This window comes from Opisthorchis viverrini, assembly GCF_000715545.1.
Source record: "Opisthorchis viverrini unplaced genomic scaffold opera_v5_2, whole genome shotgun sequence".
NCBI lineage: Eukaryota > Metazoa > Platyhelminthes > Trematoda > Opisthorchiida > Opisthorchiidae > Opisthorchis > Opisthorchis viverrini.
The window spans coordinates 4623585-4631435 of NW_008751658.1; positions in this window are offsets into that span (position 1 = coordinate 4623585).

Below are 7851 nucleotides of genomic sequence, written 5' to 3' on the forward strand. Positions count from 1 at the left end.
TGCACGCACATCCAAAAGCAGTATATGCTAGCATAGCTTCAGCGATGTTTGGGAGAGTGAAAGCACTGTGTACAGAGGAGGCCGACCGAAGAGCAGCACAACAACAACAGCGACTTTAAGATAGCAGATACTAAGTGGGTTTACTTAAGTGGCAACTGAAGCGGGTATTGGTGTCAACACCAAGGCCCAACACGGAAAGGATTGGAACAGCGGTCATTCCATACAAAACAGGGACATCTTAGGTCATTAGAAGGGTACTGAATACGGCTAACATTAGAGTAGCTTTCCAGAAAGGGAAGACTTTACGCTCGGTGTTGGTGTATTTGAAGGATCGCCTTCCGGTTGATAGGACTGGGAACTGTGTATACAAAAAAAATACAATGTAACGATTGTACGAAGGTTTATATAGGTCAGACAGCCAGGCAATTGCACACCAGAATCGGTGAGCATAAGCGTTCCATTAACAAACCACCGAGAAACGCAGATGAATACCAGGCGTTAGTCAAAAATTCGGCAATGGCAGGGCATGCTATAGACACTGGGCATAGGATAGACTTAGAAAATATGGACATCCTGAGACGGGGTTTAAGACTGGTGGCCGAGGCGGTGGAAATCGCCAAGCATCCCAATGTGAATAGAATAGAGGGGGTAGAGCTTGCAAACGTGTGGAGAGCGGTCCTAGATCAGCCGAGATGAGACGAGGTGGTGTGCAGTTATCAGCGAAATGGTCTGGGTCTAAAAGTACAAAACCCAAGTAGAGTTAGATCCAATTGACGACCCCACCCCGATCCCCAAACTAATTGTCCCAGTGCCCTTGGACGAATACTGGTGAACGAAATCTGTGAACGACCACAAGAGGAATTTTCCATTAAGGTGTCCCAGACTGAAAAAGCAAGGACAGAAAATCCGGGTTCATCATAAAGACGAATCCCCCTAAACAATCTATCGTAAATCTTAGTCATCCCCATTAATCAACAAACAGGAACACCAGACTGAACCCCAGCACTGATCAAGTCACTAGTAATAAGGAATCTCACGGATCGGTTCCCTGACTGCCTTCAAACCCAATCAACTTACTTACTTACTCACTTGGCCTGACGAAGCTTTTGTGTTAAAAGTGAAACGTTGCCCAGCAACAAATCCACTGATTGTTTACCAAACCCCTCTGAAACGAAAGGTTGCCTATTCATTTCTATATACCCTTAAATGATGGTTTTGCTTCATAACTCATTGGAAAGTCGTCTTCGCTGATTGCTGTATGAATCTAATACCAAAAGAACTCAGATCATATGGTCGAAAATTCTGTGAACGATAAAAAAACTTCGAAAGCCTCCACGAAGTAACGCTGAAATCGAAGTGGGAAGAAATGGAAGTTAATTCGGCTTCCGAATGTTTCGGAGGTACACAAATTAAGAGGGGGGAAGGAATAAAGTTCCAAAACCGGGATTACCTTGTAAAAGAAGAAGCTTAATTCTAGAAAGTGAGGTGGTAACCTAGTAAGGGTAATCGATAGTATATACAGTCGAATTGTGGGATCCCTGAAATCACTATCATTATCGATAGCATGACAGAGGTGTTCAGTACTGATACTTTGCTGCCTTACAACCACTATCTATTTGAAAGCCCTATTGTGAAGAAAAGAATAAAGGTTGATAGGGAAGGGACTCAGAGCTAGCTTACTACAATCCTTTCGAGGTGCCTACACCTCCAAATCTGCCAATCATCACTCATATGTACGACTGGTTCTGCCTAATCTTCTCTGTTGACTGCTGCTGCCCCAGGCTGTTTGTCCCGCACGGTGATCAGCACAATGGTGAACGGAATATCACCTCAGGCCCTCATAGACACAGGAAGTTCGGGCAAGTATATATCTGCTTTGGTAGTTCGTACACATAGCTGGAACATGTACATTAACGATTCTGTGATTATCATGGCATCCATGTCTCTGACGTGCCCAATTCGCGGCTATTGCTACGTATCCATTGATTACAGAGGTGCTATTTACAAAAATCGTATCTTTTGGTGTTGTCCAATCTAAGTGCTGACGTGCTGCATGGTCACGACTCTCTTGGACTACATAACAAAGTTGAAATCATCTTTGGTGAGAACCGAGGTCCAACTACTCTATGCGATCTAACTATATTACCGTTGAATCAACTGCTCTCTTCGCTAAACTATCATCTGACTGCAGGCATATCGCCACGAAGTCACGGGGTTAGAATCCTGACGATGAACAGTTCATTCGCTCCGAAGTTGGCCGACTATTGAAGGTACCATTGACACTTTGAGTTCGTCATGGTCGCGAAAAATTGAAACCACAAAAAAGGAATGGTAGTGGACTACAGTCAAAACATTAATCGGTCCGTACCTTCTTCGGTGTAACTAACGGAATGGCATGCTTCCAACGTACTATTGACCATATAATCAAGTCTAAAAACTTGTTACACCTGCGCTTACAATGACAATGTTACTACTTGTGAGGCTACCGAAAGAGAGCATGATCCTAACCTCAAATATTTCCGTGAAATAATAAAGAAATATGGAATTACCCTTAACTGCAAGAAAAACAACATAGCCAAACAGATAGGCCTTATCGGTTATGAAGTCTCGGAGCGAGCTACCAAACCAGATCTTGAACGAACGCCTCCTATTGATCAACCGTCAACCACATGACGTTAAATCCCAACGATTGCTGGCATGTTTGATTACTCACGATAGATACAGCGCTTTTCTGACAAGACCAGTGTGCTTGTCAAAAATAACTCTTCCCCTGTGGAATTTCTTCGAACATCATTCAGCTGTAGCACCCTTCCGGCATCCAACTGCCATGCCACCCGAAGGAGGCGAGGGTTGGAATACTGCCAGTTCGTCCAAGCCTTTAAGTTTTCGTAGAGCGTATGAAACAACCCCTCGAAAATTTGAAGAGCTAGAGGACGTTATGATTCTGACAGGCGACTACAATGAACTCTTGGTTGTTGTTGTGTCTTGCTGAACGGTAAGGCAACTCTGTATCGGTCCCTTGGCTTCCTGGCCCGTCCACTATGGTATATCAGAAGTCACGGTAGCTCTACGCAGCGCGTTATGGAGACAAAGGAAATCATTACAACTGTACTTATAGGGTAGCCACAGAGTGCTCCAAGAGGTCGTGTTAGAATCTCCGTGAGGGGGCGAAAAGCGTCGAATCAAAGATATTCGACTCGGATTGGCTAGCATTCTGACCAATCAGGGCATACCTTTGTTCGGTTAGTGCCTTGCACGTGACGCATCCGTCCAAATAATGTGATGTTCGGTTATTGGGGACAACTGGCCTCCGGACAGTTGTCGAGGCGTACGCTTCATACGGCCATTTCTACACCTCTGAATCAGAACGGCCGACCAGTGGCCTTCATTTCTATAACGCTTACATCAAGCAAAAATAGTCGCCCTTCTATTGAAAAACAGGCATGTGCCATCGTTGGGTCTATCCATAAAGAGAAACTGTAACTCTTTGGGAAGCACTTCAGGCTTATTATTGACAAAAGGTCTGTTTCCTTTATGTAAGTTGTCTCAGGAAAGTAAGATAAAAGACGATAAAATCCAGCCACGGATGCAGCCATCCCGACCGGCTTCGTCACCCTTGCTGATCGGCGTAGGCACCTTGACGCATTTGTAGCTGTTTACAAATTACCTTGCTTCGATCCGGATTCCACCTGCACTGTCGGATCAGGTGTTTGTTCCGCATCTGGACCATACTTACTAGTTCTGACATGGTCTAACTTACAGCGTATTATGCTCCCAACGTCTAACGATAAGGATACTTAACCACGTAACCATTCCCTACCTGACGGTTGAATGTTGAAATACACCTCCCCGCCGCTTCATATTGTGCGAGGTCGGGCATGTATACCCGCGTTTTGCTTCATGGAAAACTGAATTTGTTTGACCTTAACCGCCAAATTCGACAGCAGCAGATCCAAACGTGTTCGAAGCCTTCGTCCCATTAGCAATTCACATGGCTCCTGGCTTGTAGTATCGTGCAGCGTAACTCTGTACTGGAGTAAAAACTTGTCTAGTTTTGTTTGTGGAGGACCTGAGCTTTGTTTCATCAATCCATTCTTCGCCGTTGCCATCGTGCGTTCAACCAGGTCGTTAGAAGCGGGATGGCATGGTACGCTTAAAACACGTTCTATCCCGTTGGTGTCCAAAAACCGTTGAAATTCCGCACTGGCGGAAGCCGTGTCGTTATCGAAAACAGTCGTGTCAGGTACGCCGTGCGACGCAAAACACAGATATGTGTTGGGAGGACTACCTCCAAACGAACAGTCCCACTTCGCTAACGATTTGTCTTGTATACTGAGACCTTCTATATTTCAGCCCCTCACTGACATCCTATTAGACTGACTCTGATTCAGTTGAATTTCACGTCGTGGATCGATGCACGTGTTCACAGCACAACTTCTTCAAAGTTGTTTGTCTCCTCCATTCCGGTGAACTGACGAGCCTGACTGATACAATATCAAAGAGAATATAATAATAAGGTCGACGCACTAGATGCATTTTTAATGAAAAACGCTTCTATCCACTTGGATTACACACTGATTATTACAAGGATCATGTAACCTTCAACAGAGCCACAATAATCCGCGTGTACGCGGTCTTGAGGGCCAGTGACTTGGTGGTATGGGCGCTGCTGTGGGAAAAGTCCTATTTTGCTGACATGCCACACACTTTTGCATAATCACTTCTACATCATGATCGATACCAGGCCATCAGATGTAGTGTCAGGCTAAAGCCTTCATTCTAAACTTAGATCCAACCATCGTTCACGGACTCCACTTAGTGTACTTCCAACATTCTTCGGCCAAGTGAAAAAAATCCGTGAGAGCTCTAGACCTTTTCTTGTTTCTACTCGTATTTCCGCGGCTGTGATTGGTAAATTAATTCAACTCGTTAAATTTACCAGCTCGGCTGATTTCGATGTGAAATGGCGCATCTCGTAACTACGGGAAAATTAAGGCGTCCACCATGAGATTCACTTGTCCAGGAGCGTAGTGCAAATGATCCCGACCGCAGACTAGCTTTAAGGCGCAGCGCCGCACAGTTGGTGACAGAATCTAATGAACCCGTAACTAAGCCTGAGCCCCCCACAAGCTATTGTCGCGTGCTAAATCTATCAAACAGACCGCTAAGTGTGGAGGAGCGTTGTCTCTTAGAGAAAGGTTTGAATTTTGCAGTAAGCAAGAGGGCGATAAGGGCGGGAGAAATAATCCAAAACAAATAATCCAAAAACTCCCGCCAACGGAGGCGGAGAAGCTACTGGTACAGCTAGTCACAGTCCTCAAGTCCCAGCAGCCAGGAATTCCAAGTATTACACCAGCAGAGCGAACAGCCTTAAACACCCTAACAAAGGTGGACAACATAGTGATTACAAAGGCGGATAGGGGTAAGGCCACCGTTGTCATGAACAACAGTGATTATCTACAGAAGGTCAAGCAACACCTAGCTGAGGGTCCTTACCGGGTGATCCACAATGCGAATATTACGTCTATAATGAATAGGAATAAAGTCGAAGTTGGCAAATATTTGCGGTCCGTGATAAACCACGGAGGGCAAGGTAACTAGTATCGATTGTACCCCAAAAGTGCAATCCAACCACGACTGCATGGCCTTCCAAAAATCCATGAACCAGATGTCCCGGTGAGACCGATTGTAGACGGGATAGATTCCCGACCGCATGCACTGGCTCTTGGCCGGGCCGGTATTTTAAAACCCCTCACCGGGAAATCTAGTACTTATATTAACAATTCGTATTCATTTGCCAACAAAGTAGCGGGGGTTACCGTTGAACCAGATGACATCCTGGTAAGTTTCGATGTCAATTCATTGTATACAAATGTGCCCAAAGGAGACTCTTTAGAAATAGCTAAGCGATTGCTACTAGCGGACACCACCCTTTCAGAACGGACGCGGCTCACGGTGGATGAAATAATGGAAGGCATAAAAGCATGCCTGAACCTCACCCACTTTGTTTTCGACAACGTGGTTTACACTCAAGAACAAGGTCTAGCAATGGGATCTCCAATATCCCCGGTTTTGGCAAATATATTTATGGAAGAATTTGAACAGAGAGCTTTAGCCGGATTCCCATACCCACCTAAGATATTCTGGCGTCATGTAGATGACACTCTTGTCGTGATGAAACCAGATAAGGTTAGTGAGTTTTACAAATACCTGAATGAACTGAGTCCACAGATCAAATTTAGTACGGAGTTAGAGTCAAACTCCGGTAAACTGGCCTTTTTAGATTGTATGACACATAAGGTCGGGGGAAAACTAAAGACTACAGTGTACGAGAAGCCAACCGACACTGGGGCAGTTTTGAACTACTCGTCCGCCCATCCGAAGTCAGTGTTTGCCAGTATTGCCTCATCAATGTTTAGGCATGCAAGGGCCCTGTGCACAGAAGAAGCTGATCGGACAGCGGCCCAAACTGAGGTAAAGAACAAACTTCGGCGTAATGGATATCCAGCCAGTTTGATTAAGCGTCAACTGCGAAGGGTGTTGGTCGCGGTGGCGAAACCAAACAGGGAATGGATCGGGACAGCTGTTATTCCATGTAAACCAGGGACGTCGGAGGAAATTCCAAGAATTCTAAACACGGCTAACATAAGAGTAGCTTTCCAGAGGGGGAACACTCTGCGCTCTGCACTGGTGCAATTGAAGGATCGCCTCCCGATAAACAGAACCAGAGACTGTGTCTACATAATTAATTTTAATGACTGCACCAAGGTTTACATAGGACAGACGGCCAAAGAACTACACATCAGAGTCGGAGAGCATAGGAGAAAAATAAACAGGCCGCCGAGATACGCAGATGAATATCAAGCGTTACAGAAAAACTCGGCGATTGCGGAACACGCACTCGACACGGGACGCAACACAGATTTAGAAAATGTTGAGGTTTTGAGGTGAGGACTACGGTCCACGCCACACAGACTGATCGCCGAGGCAGTAGAAATCGCCAAGCACCCCAGTGTTAATAGAATAGAAGGTGTGGAACTGGCAATCGTGTGGAGGACGGTTCTGGATCAGTCGAGTTGACACGTGTTGGTGTGCGGTCATTAGAAGGAAGAGTGGTCATCACCTGAAGTCCATTTGACCTCAACCCCCTCAAACCAAACCGTCGGAGCACTCACGACCCCACACAGACCAGGAAAAATCAGCCAGTGGCAACCGAGGTGAATCATCAACTGAAGAACCCTGAAGTGGAAGATTAATTAACCGACCCCGGTCAGAATTAATTTGACCCCCCCCCAATCCACCAAAGCAAGGTTTTGACAACTTCACTAACCGATATGAGCCATTAATTGACACTCAACACGGATCTAGTGTGAAAATCCGAAGAAGATTGACTTACTGATTGGTTCCCCGTCTGCCTTATAACCTGGCCAATTTGGTGACCTGCTCACTTGGCCTGATGAAGCTTTTGTGCCAAAAGCGAAACGTTGCCCAAATAAAAACTACCGATCGTTTATCAAGCTCTTCTGAAACGATGACTTCTCAATCGGTTCCAAACCTTTCCAATTGATTGAACTTCACCTCTTCTCCTGAATTCGTCCATAGCTGAACTGATGCTCGCTAAAGTTTACCTTTCTCGGCTGGCTCCTGATTTTCCTGCCATGAGAGACGACCCAAGTGATTAGAGCGCGAATTTAGTGACCGAAATGTCCGTGGTTCGAACTTGACTTCTGCCACCCGACATCCCCTGTCTAGGCTTGGGCGGTCTGGCTGTATCCCAGCCCTCATTGTTCCCTCGGGTGGCATGGCAGGTAGGCACCGAAAGGGTGCTACAGCTGAACGATTTATCTGAAC